The sequence below is a fragment of the Crocodylus porosus genome, unplaced genomic scaffold (genome assembly GCF_001723895.1).
Source record: "Crocodylus porosus isolate Cpor-Errol unplaced genomic scaffold, CroPor_comp1, whole genome shotgun sequence".
Taxonomy (NCBI): Eukaryota; Metazoa; Chordata; order Crocodylia; family Crocodylidae; genus Crocodylus; species Crocodylus porosus.
In genome coordinates, this window is record NW_017728949.1 from 36,953,789 (window position 1) to 36,972,967 (window position 19,179).

Consider the following 19,179-nt stretch of genomic DNA (forward strand, 5'->3'; position numbering starts at 1 on the left):
TCAAGGGAGAAGGCATGAAATGGTCCTTATACATGTATATTTGCTCTTAGTATTTAAGAAAGCCGGAGACTAATTTCAGGTGTATTGAAAAGGAAAGATTTACCTGTACTTTCCAAAATCAGTACTAAATCAATCCAAGTTGGTAGTAAATTTCTGTTCAGCTTTATATAATTTTATCATTTGTCAGGTTTATATCACTTACTCTTTCAGAGAATCAGATTTGTGCATAAAGGTAAATAACTTCAGAGGAGTTAGCAAAGTAATGCGAAGAGTTTTTATTAAAAAACTTGGTTAAATAAGAACCATGACTTCAGTTGGACCATATTACAATTCTTTATTTGATCTTTAATCTGCATCCATGCAAACATTTGTTCACAAGTAATTTCCTAGAAAGTGCTGAGTACTCAAGTGAACATGTATGTATTCATGTCGGCAGCATTCACGTGGCTATCTCGACAACTCTGTTGTTTATTATTTATATTGCAGATGCAACCTACAAGCCCTTATTAGGGATTAAGGCCTTATTTTCTAGGCATTACAGAAACAGGTACTAAAAACTGTTCCTTCTCACAGAATTTTCAATCTAAAATCATATACTTTTATTTGTATACTCACTCAGAAACAATATAACGGGAATGAAGTGACCAGCTACACAGCACTATTAGCATAGTTTAAATGCACTGAATAGTTTCCAAATAATGCACAGACTAAAATATATTTGTGTAATTGGTCAAATCCTTTAGTAAAAAAGGGAAATTAGTAAATAACTTGCAGATATAAAAAAAAAGCTATGTTCATAAAAAAAATTGTTACTGTGAATAGTTCAGCCAGGTCTAGCTAGCAGATGTACAGGCATAAAAAGAGAGATTTTTGAGCAATTAAGAAGAAAAATGGAACATTTTAAAATATTTTTAAAACACCAGGAAGTTGTAAGGGTGATAGAAAAATAAAAATAACAAATTAGGGTAGTAAAAAGTAATAGCAAATTGCAGAAAACATCTCAAGTAACAAGGGGTCCATCAAATATAAATGTAATAGAAAATCTAAATAAATCATTGCCCTACTTAAAAAGGATAGATTGCTTAGGAAATAGCAGATCGGCTAAGTAGTTATTTTGCCTGTTTTTACAGAGGAGGCAGATGGAGATCTGACTAAATCAGGGATTGCTTCCCCTGAGGCTGTAGAGGGGAAGCTAGAAAATATGCAGACATATAAGATAGCTGGTTATAAAAAGTCAGTTCCTCTTACAGAAGCCCAAACTCCAGACATGCATGCAGCTGTTAATTTTAAATAGAGTAAAGAAATCAGTGAGTTTTCAATTAATTTAAATATGCTAGATTCAGAAGAAATTCCAGGGGATTGAAATGTAGCAGAAATAAACCCATTATTTTAGGAAAAAGTCAACAGGCAAAGTAGGAAATTATATGCTAGTTTAGCATTGCCAATGGGGAAACTTTTGGAAAGTATTTTGAGAAGACGTGGTGAAGAGAATATCTGGAAAAGCTCAGTTTGATTAAGGACAGGCTGCATAGGTTCAGTCATGGGAGATCATACTTAATCAGCTAGAGTTCCTTCACCATATTCTGTCCATGAGGAAAAGCCAGTGGATATTGATTGACTTAGATTTAATAAAGCATCATATCAGAATTAATCTCTAAGGTAGAATCTTAGTATACAGCAATCCTGTTTAGGAGATTTCAGACAAACAACTTATTTTACAATGAAAAATGGGCAAAAATGGTTAAGAAAATAGTTTATTTTTTTGTTTGTTTGTTTGTTTTCAACCAGTTTTAGTACAAGAGTCAAAATAAGGTCCTGGAATTTTTTGTAACTGGTATATACAAATATATGGAAACCATCCACTAAAGTTCTTCAAACTGGAAAGCAATTACAAATACAGTGCACAGAGTCAAAAAATGTGAAGGAAAGTACGGCAAATCAAGTCTCAAAGTATGCAAATTATGGTAAACTGTAGAAAGAAAACAAACAGGTAAGTACACTGCAGATTCAGAAGAGGTTTTTTATTCCTTACGTATGCGTATTGACATGGTAAATTCTGTTAGTGCAGACAAATGTACGATCAATTAGTCTCAGAAATGTGCGCTAAATGCAATGATTATCCAGTACGCTGATCAGAAAAAGGATGATGTGGAGTCTGCTATGGAGAACCATCACATCAGTATACAACATGAATAGAAAGAGCAAGCGAGATGCCAAAGGTGACAGCTACAAAGATAGAGGCTAAGTTTTTTTTTTTCTTTCAGAGTCATGTAACGTTACATGCAGCACTAATCATTGTACAACAGCAAAATTGTTGTTATGTTCTTGGAAACGGCGCAGTGTAGAACAGTGCAGAAAGTCTCTGTCAAGATCAATTTAAAACATTTCAAGAATATGAGGTAAAGCATCTAGGCAAATTCCCACTGGAAAAGAGGAGACATTAAGAGAACATCTTAGACGCTTTTAATTTTATGAGAAGGATTGATAGTTAATGGAAAGAACATTTTGACTTCTACCTGTATTTCCTATTTCCTTCAGTTCTTGAACTCTCATTTCAGTGTGTTCTCTCCAAACGGGAATAAACACATTAAAGAAGTTACTGTAGAAGACAGCTGGGGAAGTGTGTGAACAAGCACCAGCAACATTAATGCTAATTTCTGCAGGGATAGACCAGGGTTCTCCAACTGGTGGCCTATGGGCTGCTTGTGGCCCACAAGGGTTTAAACTGAGGCCCCTGGGCTCGCACCAGGCCACTGTTCCCCCTATTCTCCAGCTTCAGCAACAGGGAGGCACTCCAGGGTCCCTCTCCATTCATCTTCCCATTCCTGCCCCTGCCCCTGCCCCAGTGGAAGAGGCAATAGAGCACAGCTCAGCCTCAGTGCCAGGGAAGCCATCAGCCTGAGTGGTGCACTGCAGCAGGGGAGCTTGTGTCCAGGAAGCTAAGGATGAATTGGGTCACCTAGGTGTGTGATGCAGTTGTGTGTGTGTGGGGGGGGGTGCATGGGGAACAGCAGTGGGGAATCAAGTGGTGCAGTGGGAGGTTGGCCAGTAAAGGAGGGAGGCATGAGGAGCAATGGTGGGGGGGGAGGGTGCACAGAGCACCTGGGCAAGTGATTCAGTAGGAGGGGGTGCATGCAGTCTCTGGGGCCCACGGCCCCCACTGGTGCAGCCCCTGCTACTGTGGTTTAATGGGTGTGCAGCCCATGTCACTTAAAAGTTGCACAGCCCTGGAGTAGACTAAGAAGAAAAATGAAAGGAAAGCAGTAAGGTGCTATTACACCAAAAAACTAAAACAAATTACAGGTTGGCATTTTCTTGTTCCTATGTTGTTTTCTCCTATGATGTGTAATGAAGGCAGGGGCAAATGCCAGCTTGCAGCATGAAAAGCTTGCTAAGTTCACAGAGAACTGGATGTCTTCTGGGAAGGTAATACTGTACATAAAAATACCAAAACCTTGGCTAGGAGTTCACAAGCAAAAGCTTCTGCCACATAACAGAGTGCAGCACAAGTTAGACACTACATTTCTCCAAGAAAATAAAGTATATTAGTATGCCTAGAAAGTTGTAAGATAAGAATGTGGAAACACACTTCTGCCTGGAATCAGCGTGTTCCAGGTTGATCAGATAGGATAGCTGAAGCTAAAACTCTTGAGGGCCAGATTCTTACATACAATATGGCCACTTTATCCTGCTCTTGTAAAATAGATTTTATTTCCACTCTAGAACCTCCTTACAACACCAGAGTGGAGAAAAGTGGCTTAACTGTAAATGAGAATCAAATACTTGAGATTCTAAGTGTTTCAGCAACAGAAATCTTTAAAGGCCCCTTTTTACAGAAAGACAAAAGATACATTTGATCCTACTTGAATAAGTCTGTCTGAATTTTATCTTTACAGTGTGAGCTTAGGCCCAACCTCTGATCTGTGACTGAGCCAGCTGAGTCAAATTATGAAGTTTATTTAACAGTAACCAAGAGGTGGCTTCCTCTACTTACCTTTTTCTTAGAATGGGGTTAACAAAGTTCTCTGCCCAGATAAGTCTATGGAAAGACACAGGAAGGGACTGGTTATGTAAAACCAGTTGGAGGCCTGTGAGAAATAAAAGAGTAAGAAGAATATAATGTATAGTACTTAATTTATAGGCAGCATACCAGATAAGTGTATAATTCACGTAACTGCATATCATGAGCCCAGTCCCAATTTATTTACCTATTGCTTAAATTGTAGCAAACTCTTCCTATCTGCATATTGGTTAAGTGCATAAAGCAATTAAAGTAAATAGGAACTCTTTGGTTCCACTATCTACGTTGCACTGTAACTATATTCTATGTAACTGCATAGTTACTGAACTGACTACTCAATTTAAAGACTTCTAAAACAGCTCTACACTGACAAGGGTCTCTCTATTTCAAGACTACTATCAGTGGCATAAGATGCTCTGAAAAACAAGGCAACAAGCCTTAATCAGGTTCAAAAAGCTGAGGCAAGGTGTTCTTGTAGTTAGCTGGGATTGTTTGCATTGAGTCCTGGTAAGTAAAAATTCCAGTAAGTGCATAAACCTTTTTCACTCCTTTGGCTATATATGCACCACTGAAGTACAGTCAGTAGCATAAACAGGGGTGTGCAAAATGGGCCATATTCAGTTCAAATTCAGATTTGGCCCAAATCAGGGACAGTGATTCCATTCATAGATTCAGTTCACTGTCCTGATTCGATTCAGCCAAATCTGAATCTGAAGATTTGATGCTGATTCGGAGACTCAGTGATTTGGCCACAGACAGCTTTAAATGTTTTTACTATATACCTCGAGGTAACAGGTGCGGCTTGTGATCACTAATGGTGGGGTAAATGGAGCATTCCAGAGGAGTGTGCGGGCTCTCCTACGTGCTTGGCAGCGAACCCAGAAGTAGACTGGAAGTACTTCCATTCCACTTCTGGGTCTGCTGCTGAGTGCACGGGCCCCCCCTCCCCCCCGGCTGCTCCCCCAGACCCAGAAGGAACCAGTCTCTGAGCCGGGGGGCAGGGGGCCCTCCAGGCACTCCCCATTGGACCCAGAGGTGAACTGGAAGTGCTTCTGGTCCACTTCTGGGTTTGCTGCCAAGCACACGGGGGTACACCCCCCCCATGCTCCCATGGGACACTCCATCTGCCCCACCATCTCAGCATTCACGAGCCACCTGGTACCTTGAGGTATGTAGAAAAAACATTTAAAGCTGTGTTTATGTCTGTATCATCGAATCTTTCCAAATCTCTCAGAATCGATTTGGAAGGTTCTGATTCGATTTGACGAGATTAAAGGGTCTCCTGTTTCAATTTGGATTTGGAGATTCAGCTGCTGAATCTCCACCAGATCGAATCAGTGATCGAAGCTTCACACAGCCTTAATAAATAGGAGTAGGTGGGAGGAGAACTCACCCTAGGCCCCAAGTTAGGGGGGCATTGGAATCACCTTCCAACCCCTGTGGAGTCCAAGTCCTGGCAGCATATTCATGCTGGGAACTCTGAAACAGACCCTAGCTGCTGCTACTTCAAGATCACAACAGCAAGGGTAGGCAAAGCATGTGGAGCAGCAGAAGCAGTTTAGATAGGTCTGTGGAAGGGTTCCTGGCATGTGTAAGTCTGCTACTTCCCCTCTGCCTTGTCTTGATCTTGGAACTACATACCCCCACCCCCTACTCTTGGTACACAGCCTCCTGACCCTGGATCTCATAACCCAGTTCCCCCACACTTGGAACCCAGGCCCCACTTCTGTTTTCAAAATAGCATGTCCCCACTTTCCCTCTTTCAGCTTTCCCTGCAGGGTTTGTCTCAGATGTCAACTTTGTTCCTTGCATTATTGAGTACAGTAGTTCTGTTATATAAAAGTACTTGTCAATAGGTCCTGAAGTGTTTTACAGATGAGGTCAGCAGTTTATCTCTGTTTTACAGATGGGGAAACGGAATCACAGAGGGCATTTGTACACGTGCACCAGGAGGCATGGGGGGGGCAGGCACTTTAATTAGTGAGTCACTTTAATTAAAGGTACCTGAGCATCGCATGTATCAGCATCCCCCATGCTGAAAAATGATGGTGCTAAAGTTCATTTGATGACATTAGAGTCTGCTGGAGCGTGTTAATTTCCACACTCCAGCAGACTCGATTAACCGATTAATCAAGTCTGCTCTGAGAAGCTAGATTTCCAGTGCATCAGAGCTGGCTCCCTGCCCTTGTATAGGAGCTCAGAGTGTCTAAGTGGTTTGCCACACAGCAGGTTAGTTGTGAGACTGGGAATAGAAACCAGGTTTTTGCCAAATCCCAGTCCAGTGCTCTATCCATTATGTTATACTACTTTGAAGGGAAACAAGGATACTCCACAGTGTTTCTGCAACTGGAGTTTAGTGACACAGCAAAGTTGGTAGGTGAGACTGCCACTGGAACTTAAGATCGTAAGTTCAGAGAGCAGGGGTAGCTGTGGAACCACAAGGGAAGGATAAAATGGATTTGTAACTCCTTAATTTGGAGGGAGGGTAGATTGGGAAGGATGAAAAGGTTTAGAGATTAAAAGAAGCTTCCCGTGCAATAAAGGTGTAAAATAAAATTCATTTTCATTATATTTTAGTAAATGGTTCCAAGGAAGAGAAACCTTAAATTCAACATATGGCATGCATGTACTTTATGGTGGTAACAGAGGAAAACAGAGGTATTGACATCCAGACATGAGGTCAGAGTAAAGTGACCATGGCACAGTGCCTTAGTCAGAAGTTGCATCACTTTTTCCAGCTGAAGACCTGATTCAAAAATAAAGGGAGTGGATACATTCATCCACACTTGGAATGAGAGTACAGTCTATGTGTTTACTTCTTAAACAGCTTTGAACCAGAATATTGGCACAAAAGTGGAGGCAAGTTGCAACTCTGGTGATTTTAGCCACAATATAATTACAGAATAGAAGTTTGTGATCTTAGAAAAACCTAAGATGTTTATATTTATTAGTGGGGTGTAGGTTGTAGCCATGTTGATCTAAGCACATAGGCAGACAATGTTCTTTGGGTGAATCTGGTATCTTTTATTAGACCAACTTAAATAGTTGGAACAAATCTTCTTAGCAAGCTTTCGGGTTTAAAAACCCTTCGTCAAGTTGAGGAAGCATCTACAGTTGGTGTGTGCTCTTCCTGCATGGAATAAATAGTTAATAAGCCAGGGGCTGGTATGCATGCAAGGCAGGCAGTCAGTGAAGATGTAAATTGAATTAGTGGGTGAGAGACTGGGAGAGGCGGGGGGTGGTAGGAGGGAGAAAGGGGGATGAATGTAGCAGGTAAATCATGGAAAGGTACTTGGGGAGTCAAATGTCAGGATGAGATGTATTACATTTCTGGAGGTGCTGCTGTAAGATCTGGCAATGATGATGGTTCTGTTGTGGGGTGTAGTGATTGTGGGGGTGATGGAGATGTGTTTGCAGGTTTGGCATTTCTTGTCATGGCATGGTTGGGATCCATTTGGTGTGTTTTGGGCCACAGGAAATTTGCTTCTGGTGATGAGGTTAGTAAGGTTTGGTGCTTGTTTGAAGGCTAGGAAGATCTCTTTAAGAATAGGGTCTTCTTCAAGTATGAGTTGCAATTGTTTGAGCATTTTCCATATGGGTTTGGGGAGGGGTGATATCATAACTACCGGTTTGCATGGGGGTTTTTCTTCTGTACTGCAGCAATTCTTCACATGGTATCTAGGTGACTTTTAAAGGTGCGATCTGTCTCTCTGGAGGAGTGTCCTTGGTGAGTGAAAGCTTTTTCAAGATTAGTGAGGTGGCAATCCTGGGTGTTCTCCTCAGTGCAAATTCAGTGGTATCTGAGGGCTTGGCTGTATATCCCAGCTTTCTCAGTGTGTTTAGGGTGATTGCTGGTTCTCTGCAGATATGTATGTTGGTCTGTGGATTTCTTGTATAATGTGGTCTGTATTTTACCATTATATTTATTAGTGATATTTTTGTTTGATTTGCAAAACCTTTTTATGAGAACTTTCTGAATAGTAAATTGGACCCAAAGATTGATAGGGAGGTGGCTTACAAGGTAGCAAGAAAGAAAGAAGTATACAGTTAGGGATTATGTGAATTATGTGAATAATTTAGCATCTAAGAGGGAAGCAGTTCTTTTTAAGAGATAGCCAAAAATATTATTTATCTTTCACTTTGTTTGTATACTTCATTTAAGCCATATACAATTATCTATCTGCCATTACATCTCCCTGCAGGAGGCTGATGGCTAGTATCCCTGAAGTGTAATTTTATGAATCTACTAGACACAAATATTTATTCTGAAGCATGTAAAGTTTTACAGACCAGGGGTTCTCAATCTTCTCATCTTAACAAAGAAAATGTCTTAAAGAAACATGCCCCCTCCATTGCAGACCTACTCCTACTACCATCAATTTTGATGACAGCTACAGTTGCTTATATAGAAAAGGAATATGAAGAACACATATTAATATTTTTAGTTCCTTGTAAAGTAATTTTGAAGCTGGAAGTAAAGAGAAAGCCACAAAAGTTAAGGAGAAATTTCTGAGCCACTATTTAGGTACCATTACTCTAAACTCCCACAGAACTTTGACTCTAGAGGAACCACTGGTGAAGTTCAAGGTGTCAATGCATCAGGTCTTAAGTAAGAGAATACCAAATTTTCAAATACTAGACATTTCCAATATAAAGCTGGTTTCAGACCCATTGGAAATCTCCTTTTTCAACAGATTTAGTTATGTGTCTTATATAGAATCCTACCATCCTTTGGGTGGTGAGGTTGAAGGCTGCCCACACTAAAACATTCCCAACTTCATTGGGCTGGAATTGACACAGTTTCAGCGCTGGAAGTGTTGGGATTTTTACTACAATGTCATCTAATCAGATGACAAAAATAAAAAGTTCTAAGGATATTATACAAATATATGCCTGCATTAATACTTCCTCTCCAAGCCTTTCAGGTTCAGTGATTCCTTCAAAACACATGGTTATAATTTGGTTTTCATGACTCATTTAGAGGGGAGTTAGTGGTTTGTAAAGTCCCCACAAGGCCCTTTAGATGCCACACTAAAGAAGGAAAGGCAATTTAAACCTTGAAAATGTTCTGCCACAAATCATAAAATAAATGATTAAACACCTTATAACAAAGATGTTTAAAATCACATCCTACAGAAGGCAGGTCATCTAATATATTTGTACTTCAGTTCATATTTGAACTCTAATAGTGCTTCTGTTTCGCTTACAACACCTTGACTTTTGTATGAAGCACATTCTTGTAGAAGTGATATTTTCAAGGATTGGTTAATTATTTTTGTGAAAGCTGCATTGTTTGTTACTTGCACAATTCAGAGATTGCTTTACAAACCTAGACAACTAGTGAGAACTTGAACATCTGGGTTCAAAAAACAAACAAAAAAAACCCCAACAAAAAACCCTCAATAAACTTAAATAGAAGGGGGAACAAAAAGAAATGTGTTAATGTTTTCTTAACTTCAGAAACAGTTATGGTGCTTTGGTATTTGAATTCCCTGATGTTCAAAAAAGTATTGATGCAAGTCATTGTGATCTATAGCCACAATTTGCCATGAGGCAAAACTTGTTTCCTAGGACAGTTTTCTTTTCTTTCCTTCTAGTTGAGTGACATCTGAAAAATGTCATTTGCCTTGGCTCTGGCCCACTGTGCTGTAGTTTGGGTGCGTCTACACATCCCCATGCTTTAGTACTTCCTTTTGGAAGTAGTAAAATACAGCACAGTACAGATGGTTACTACACCATGCACATGGTGCATGGCGCACAGTTACATTTGGAGTATGCTGCTATGGTGAAGTAGCTGGTGATCACATGTAGACCTGCATGATCACTACGCTGCCATAGAATGCTATATGGCAACATAGAGCATTGCTATGTCACTGTAGGGAGATGTGTAAATGCGCCAGTTTTGAAACTTTATAATTACCATGGATGTTTCTGGGTACTCTGCAATCCTGTCACTCGCACGTGGTGTTAGTCTGGTATTCTTTGGCAATGGAGGATTGGGGCACTGCAAATATCACTCATAATTTTACATGCATATATAAATTTAATTAATTAAACTTGCCAGAGTTTGAGTACATCTTGCTTTGGACTTATATGTATGTAACAGAATCTAGTCTGAATACATTTCCCCACTATTTTTACAGGACACGGCAGAGTCAGGAGAAAAAGCCTGATTTCACTCTTGTATTGTGTTTCTCTTCTCTTGTCTACTGTTTATCAGACAGAAGACTATTAGCCAGAATTTGGTATGAAAAATTAAGGCAGTCTATGCATAGTGCACAAGGGAAATATGTTGGGGTACATGCTGATGGAACATTTAGAGTGACCTAGGTAGAATTAGGTAGATCTAAGCACCGATCTGTGCAGACATTTGGGTAGGTTAAATTGAGAAAAATATGGCCAGCCCAATTTAAATTAGTTCACCTGAGGAGGTGAACTTAGATCAAGAAAATGTTAGCCTAATCTATCAAATGTCCACCAACATTTGGAGTGTAGCCTTCAAGCTGAGAAAGCTCAGATGTTCGCCCCACTCTTGGCTGAGTTCTTCCTACTCGTCCCTCCCCACCACGCTGGCCCTGACCAGGTTATTTTTAGTCCTTCAAACTCTCTACCCCCAGGCAGACAACTTTCCCATGGACCCAATAGCATCTACCACCCCTCCCTCATCCAAGTTACTTATACCAGGTTCCTGGCATGGTTCCCAACACTGGCAAACATGTGCACAAGCCACTCCTAATCTGCAATCATACAATTTAAAGCAAGCTGTGTAATCCTAGACCAGATGTGGTGAACGGCTGCATGTACCTTTGGTGAGAAGCACACCCCCATCTAGTAGGACAATTAGCTACTTACCTTAGGTGTCTATTCACAAATGCATAGAGCCTGGGAAATGAGCAAAAGGAATGGGAAGTCCTTGTACAGTCAAGGAACTATGACATAATTGGAATAACAGAGACTTGGTGCGATAGTTCACATGACTGGAGTACTGCCATGGATAAGTATAAACTGTTCAAGAAGGACAGGAAGGGGAGAAGAAGAGCAGGAGTTGCTCGTTATGAAAAAGAGCTGTATGATTGCTCAGTGCTCCAGTATGAAACTGGAGAGAGGCTTGTTGAAAATCTCTGGGTTAAGGTTGGAGGGAAAAATAACTGGGGTGATGTCATGGTGGGTATGTGCTATAGACCACCAAAAAAGGGGTGGACAAGGCTTTCTTCAAACAGCTAGTGGAAGTTTCCCAATCACAGTCCCTGGTTTCTCATGGGGGACTTCAATCACCTGGACAGTTGCTGGGAGGGCAATAAATATAGGTGGTAGAAGGCTGGAGCTAACAGGGCTTAGCCCCTCCAAAACTAATTTTGTGGCAGCTGGCAACAGCACCACCACCACACCCTGCCGCTACAGTGCTGCGCCTAGTGCCCCTGCTGTGCGCTTTGCTGCCGCTACATGTACAGCACCAGTGTGCAACAGCCCTCACAACAACCCTGCAGGAGGGAGGGGTGGGGGTCAGGCAGGTGCACCCCACAGTGCCTGTCCCTCCCCCCCAATAATATTCTTTCCTGCTGCTTATGGCAATACAGCAGTACACAGGAAATCCAGGAAGTTTTTGGAGAATGCTGGGGACAACTTCCTGCTGAAAGTGCTGGAGCGGCCAACTAGAGGCCATGCTCTTCTTGACCTGCTGGTCACAAACAGGAAAAAAATGGTGTGGAATGTAAACATGGATGCCAGCTTGGGCAACAGCAACTATGAGATGACTGAGTTCAAGATCCTGAGAAAAGGAAGAGTAGCAGAGTAAAGAACCTGGAATCAGAAACACAGACTTCAGCTTGCTCAGGGTACTTGATGGGCAGGATCCACTGGGAGGCCAGTCTGAGGGGGAAAGAAGTCCAGGAGAGCTGGTTATACTTTAAAGAAACCTTACTGAGGGCACAGTAGGGCAGGAAGACTAACAAGTATGGCAGAAGACCAGCTTCGCTTAGCTGGGAAATCGTCAGTGACCTAAAACACAAAAAGGAAGCTTACAAGAAGTGCAAACTTGGACAAATGAATAGGGAGGCGTATAAGAGCATTGCTTGGGAATGCAGGGATGAAATTAGGCTAAAGTGCAATTAGAGTTTCCGCTAGCAAAGAATGTAAAGGATAACAAGGGTTTCTACAACTATGTCAGCAAGAGGAAGATGATCAGGGAAAGTGTGGGTACCTTACTAAATGGGGGAGGCCACCTGGTAACAGATGACATAGAAAAGTACTCAATGCATATTTTACCTCAGTTTTCACAGGCAACGTCAGCTCCCAGAATACTGCACCTGGCAGCACAGTTTGGGGAGGAAGTAAGCAGCCAAGAGTGGCAAAAGAACAGGTTAGGGGCTATGTAGAAAAGCTGGATGTGTACAGGTCCATGTGTTCAGATGCAAGACATCCAAGGGTACTCAGGGAGCTGGCTCTAGCTATCATCTTTGAAAACTTGTGGCAGTTGGGAGCAGTCCTGGATGATTGCAAAAGGGTAAATATATACTGGCCATCTTTAAGAAAGGTAAGAAGAAGGATCCAGGGAGCTACACACTAGTCAGCTTCACCTTAGCCCCTGGAAAAATCATGAAGCAGGTCCTTAAGGAAGCCATTTCTAAGCACTTGGAGGACAAAGTGGTTATTAGGAACAGTCACCATGGATTCACCAAGGGCAAACCATGCCTGACAAACCTCATTGCCTTCTATGATAAAATGACTGGCTCTGGATCTGGGGAGACCACTGGATGTGATATACCTTGACATTAGCAAGGCTTTTGATAATCTCCCACAACATTTTTGCAAGAAACCTAAGCAAGCATGGGTTGGAAGAATAATCTGTAAGGTGGATAGAAAACCGGTGGATTGTCAGGGTCAAAGAGTAGTAATCAATGGCTTGATGTCTAGTTGGCAGCCAGTATCTAGTAGAGTGCCCTAGGGGTTGGTCCTGGGACCAGTTTTGTCCACTATCATCATCAACAATTTGGAAGCTGGCATAGAGTGCACACTCAGCAAGTTTGCAGATGACATCAAGCTGTGAGGAGCAGTAGATATGCTGGAGGCATGAACAACGTGTGCCTTTGGAAGCTGGGGGGTTATGGCAACCACCTGCAAGTGGTGGCAGTGGTGTCGGCGGTGGGGGCGTGGTGGCGGTAAGTGGGGACTACCTTCAGGAGCCCATGGTGATGTCAGCAGCAAGGGTGGGCTGAATGAGGACTGCCCACAGGCAGCCACGGCAGTGTCAGTGATGATGGGCAGGGGTGTCAGGTGGCAAGTGGGGGCCACCCACCACTGCTGGCAGCTGCATCACCAGTGAGCAGGGGGCAGTGACCACCTGCAGAAGCCAGTGGCAGCTTCAGCAGTGGCCAATCTCGGTGGGGGCATGTGCCCCACCCCACGTGACACCTATGGCTGAAGGGTAGGGCTAAAATTCAGAACGACCTAGACAAATTGGAGGATTGAACCAAAAGAAATCTCATGAGGTTCAATAAAGACAAATGCAAAGTTCTACACTTAGGACGGAACAATTCCACACACTGCTCCAGGCTCAGGGCTGACTGGCTGGGCACCTAGGATGGAACAATCCCCTGCACTAGTACAAGCTGAGGCAGGGGCAATGCACAGGGGGTGCGTATGGGTGCATGTGCACCCCCTAAGTGTGACAGTACACCGCCTACAAAAAGTCACAGCTTGCCACCCTGCCTCCACCACTGCCGGCGGCATCTGTTGGTGGTCTGTGATCCCCACTGACTGCCGCTGATGCTGCTGGCAGCAGCTGCAGGTGGCTTCCGACCCTTGGTTGGTGCTCACCACATCCCCCCCCACTGATGACAGTGCCGGCGGTATCTGCGGGAGCTCCCCCGCTTACTGCCACCACACTGGCAGCACAGCCATGCTCCCCCAGCCGCTGGGGATACATGTCATTCATGGGCTGGAGACTGACTGGCTAAGCAGCAGCTCTACAGAAGAGGACCTGGGGGATACAGTGGATAAGAAGCTGAATATGAGCCAGCAGTGTGCCCTTATTGTGAAGAAGGCTAACGACATGAAAGGCTGCATTAGTAGGAGCATTGCCAGAATACTGAGGGAAGTGATTGATGGATTGATTGATTATTCCCCTCTATTTGGCCACATCTGGAGTACTGTGTCCAGTTTTGGGCCCCCCACTACAGAAATGATACAGACAAACTGAGGAGAGTCCAGCAGAAGGCAACAAAAATAGGTATGGGACTGGGACAGATGACCTATAAGTAAAGGCTGAGGGAACAGGGCTTATGTAGTCTGGAGAAGAGAAGACAGGAAGAATGTAATAGCAACCTTTAACTACATAAAGGACAGTTCCAAAGAGGCTGGAGCTAGACTGGGGCAGGGCAATTCTTTCTGCTGGAGGGCTGCTTAAGGAGTTTTGGTGAGCTGTGGAGGGTCTCATGGGTAGCCCTGGCCCTTGACGGTTGCCTTGCCCCTGGTTGCCACATTGGGACCAGAAGTCCCACCCCCTAACCCTTGACCCTTCCTACTGGAAGTCTCTCCCCTTTTCCCCTGAAAATACTCCTTTTGGGAGGGAAGGGTTGCCATCTTGTAACCGGAAAAAAAAACAAATCATATACTAAAAGTCAAACTAGGGTTACCATATTTCCATGTCCAAAAAGGAGGACACCTGTCACATGAGGGGTGGGGTATGACTGTGGGGGGACAGTGACATGCCAGTGCCCTGCTCCTGCCAATTCTAAGGTTTAGCAAAGAAATCTCCCTGTTTCCCCTCACTACCAAACCACAGTGCCCCCCCATCCCTGCTGCTGCCCCTCACTCCCAACCCACTCCCAGCCCCGCCAGTGCCCCTCATTCCCAAGCCTCAGTACCCTGCCCCCTGGGCAGTAACCCCTGCACTCCCAACCCACAGTCCCGTGCCCTCCCCATGCCCTTCACTCCTGACCCGCAGCCACCTGGTCTCCCAGTCCTAAGCAAGCTGGAGCGTGGTGGCTCCAATTTATGCAGGTGGTGACAGAGTGTGTTGGGCCCCAGCACAGACTGGAGGGAAGAGGAGGGGTGGCTTGTCCCTTGGGATGGGGCTGCTGTGCTGGGCCAGGCAGCCTGGCCATGAACCCCCTCCCCCCCTCTTTCTTCCCCTCCCCAGGCAGCATCTCTTTGGCTGCTTGGCCCCTGTGAGCACAGGCACTGACCCCTGTGCTACCAGTGGGCCACAGAGTTCCCTGCTACTCTCAGAGGGTCCTCACCCCTTTCCCCTGCTGGAGGAGCAGGGAGTCCTCTCCCCCTGAACTGCCCTGACCAAATGTCCAGGATTTTGCTTTGCTCAGGTGGTGGGAGCAGTGGAGGGCAATCAGAGGCAGCAGAAGCAGCACATGGGTCTGTGTGTGCCTCCACAGCTGCAGGCAGGTACATCTGTGTTTCCTGCTGCATCCAGTAGCCCTCCCTCTGCTCCCACCAGTGGAACAAAGCAAAATCCTGGACACTTCGTAAGATTTTAAAAACTCCCCGCATCTGGATGGAGATGAGGGCTCAAAAAGAGGACATGTCCAGGAAAACCCAGATGTATGGTAACCCTATCAAAAACCTAGTATAACATACTTTAATTTTATTATGAAAATATTTGTCATTATTTGTGTTTGCATACTGTATGTAGAGGTGATTGCATAATAACTAAAAAATAAAGTCTTATTCCTCTATATTGTTGGGGAGGCTGGGTGTGTGTGTGTGTGTGTGTGTGGTGGGGTGTGGAGTGTGTATGATGGAGGTGTGGGGGGGCTGTGTGTGGGAGGCATAGGGTGTGATGGGGTGTGTATATGTGGGGGGTTGTGGGGACCCCCCACAAACTCCCCCACATGACTTGTAGACCCTGCTTCCAGTAACCGCAGGTGGGGATGTTCGGGGCAGTCACAGTGCCCCTGGTGGCTTCAGCAGTGGTAGCAGCAGCTCCATCTGGAAGCTGGTGCTGGCTGGGCTGGGCCCTTCGGCCCATGGGAGTGGGAGCAAGGTGCAGTAGGTATGGGCGTCTGGTGCCTCCTGAGTTGGCGGGGATACTTGCCCCGCTCCAGCGGCCAGTCAGTGACATGGTGGGGGAGGTGGCCGATTGTGCCAACTGGGGTGGGAGGGGGTGTTCCTTCTATGGCCAATCACACCAATATGGAAATATCAGAAGCATACCCGTGGTACTTCTGGGCTGGTGCAACTGGCTGCAGGGGAACCACCCCTTCCCCCCCTCCAGTCATCACGATCAGCCATGGCGGGACCATGGGAATTGTTTCTCCTGGCACCCCTATTCCTTGGCCGGTGTTTTCTCTCACCTCCACCCCCCCCATTGCCTAAATGGGGAACGCTGCTGTCAGAAAGTGTACCAGGGCTCTCAGGGGGTGCACCCCCTATGCTTTGCCACTGGCAGTAGGGTATGTTGTGGGGGAAGGGGGGGTGTACATGGGTGTCTTGCTCCCACCCTTGTGAGTGGAAGGGCTGGGCAGGGTACAATTCCCTGTTGGGTGCCTGCAGCCCAGATGAAAGTGCCTGGTGGGTTGGATCTGGCCTGTGGACTATATTTTGCCTACCCCTGAGCTAGACTGTTCTCATTGGTGGTAGATGACAGAACAAGGATCAATGGTTTCAAGTTGCAGCAAGGGAAGTGTAGGTTAAAAGTTTCTCAGTAGGAGAGTAGTAAATACTAGAACAGGTTACCCATAGAGGTTGTAAAATCTCTACTCTTGAAGGTTTTTAAGACCCAGGTAAATAAAACCTTGCCTGGGATGCTCCAGTTGGGGATGGTCCTGCTTTGAGCAGGGGGTTGGACTAGACAACCTTTTGAGGTCCCTTCTAACTCTACTTTGCAATGATTCTATGATCTATCTTTGAGTTGCTCAGATTCTTACCAGGCTTCTCTGCTTCTTCCCTATTTTATGGCAACCCTCAGCTGCTAGCTGACCCCCTGCCCCTCTCCCGCTTTGAATGCTGGAATATCAAAGTATCTATATATATAAAGGGCTTAGTCTGTCTGTCTGTGTCTGTCTGCCCATAATGCTCTTTAAATGCAAATAGCTTGAAAACTGTAAGAGAGAACATTTGTGTCTCCAGAGAGATTTCTTTGCTAAACCTTAGCATTTGTTTAGTGAACATGTCAGGATGATCCCAACTTCCAGAACTGGGAAAAAGTCAGGGGCCAGGGCTGTTTCTACTGAACTCCTGGGAGGGCACCAGGTGTCCAACGCAGTGGGGAGGGCAGAGGGAAGGGCCAGCTGAGAAGCAGGAGCCGGGCAGAGGCACGAGGCAGTGGACGAGCAGTGGTAGCCCCATCCCGAGTCCTGAGTAGGGAAGGCGGCACTGAGGAAGCCCTGGGGTGTAGGTGGCTGTTGCGAGGTGCAGAGCTTGCCTGACCTTGCCCTTGCCCTTGCCCAGCAAAGAGGTGCGCAGGCAGTGGACGGGCATGCCTCTAGCCTGCTGGATGAGAGCAAATGCAGAAAGGGATTGGTATCTTCAAATGTTCAGCCTATTTTATTTAAGTTTTATAAATATTCAATTTATTTAATAAATCTAAAAAGTAAAATCTATCTGTTTTTGTTATTTGAAATTCATCCGTCATTCTTGATGGGCAATTCACTAGTATGGGATAAACAGCTAAATATAAGGACTCTAGCTGGGGTCTCAGGTAGAGAAAGAATATATCCCTTTTTCTCTGCCTAGCTAAGTCTTAGCTGCTACAAGGCTATGTCTAGGACCCCAAGGGCTGTAGTCACCTTTGATATTTAGGTTTAATGTTTAAAATTGTATTTCCTACTTTCCTGGCTGCAAAGAATAGCTTGAAAAAGTCTGCCTGAGTCTGCAACTAATTGCTGCCATATATTCCTTAATCCTTTTCAGGCTGAAATTTGCTGTCGTAGGAATGAGGCCAAAGTGATACGAGGAAACTGTCTCTTTTTTGGAAAGTTCCAAGGCCCTGCTTGAGTCAGGATAGTGTGAGCAGTGGCGGGTCTGGCCTTTGTGGAGCAAAACTGACTGGATTTGGTAAAATACAGCCCCCGGGGGCCTCTGTAGTAAGGGATGAAACTGGTGTACCCTGCCTGGTCCTGGGGACCTTGCAGAACAGCTGCAGGGGCCTTGGCAGCGCCGTGTTTCCTTCACCTGAGGACGGTGGTCTTCAAAACAAAGAGGAAGGGCCGTTGGTCGTAGCTGTGTCAGTCTAAGAACACAGGGAGGCAAGGTTCTTTGGGTAGATGTGACAGCTTTTATTAGACCAACTAAACCGTTGGAAACAACCACCTATTTTTCCAGCTATTTAGTTGGTCTAATGGGGACCAACAAAAGCCACTTCCACATAGTGATCCCTGGTAACGTGTCGAACGGCCAAGAGCTCCGGAATCGACAAAAATGCCAAAGCACGCAAAGATAAAGATACGGGCACTGTTTTCATTGTACGAAAGAAAGAAGTTGGTCTAATAAAAGATAACACATCTACCTGAAAAACATTATTATTATTAACAGTAGCACTATTGCTACTATAATCTTTATTAACGTTATTATTGACACTGTTGCTATTATAATTATTAACATTATTATTAATATTTGCTATTATAATTATCAATAGTATTACCTCACCCTATTATTATAATAATTATTAATATTTTATCTACCCTATTACTACTATTATTAACATTGTTATTCGATTCACACTGTTGCTATTATAATTATTATTAACATTATTATTCTCACTGTTGCTATTATAATTATTTACTGTTATCCACACTATTGCTGCTATTATTTTTATCCACACTATTATTATAATTATTAATATTGTTATCCACACTATTGCTATTATAATTATTATTAACATCATTATCCACACTTGCTGTTATGATTATTAGCATTATTATCCACGCTATTGCTATTATAATTATGAACATGCCGTCTCTTACTGTTGCTATTCTTATTGACATTATTGCCCTCACTGTTATAGCAATTGCTGTCATTACTACTAACATTCTTGTCATCGTTATTGTTACAGCATTTGCTCCTGTTCTCAATAGTAATTACCCTTACTTGGCATTATTCACGACTAAGAACCGGCACCAGCGACGGCTGTGACCTCCCCCGCGTGCCAGCTGTGCGCGCGGGGCGGGGCGGACACCTGGCGATCGCGCCCCTCGCACCTGGGC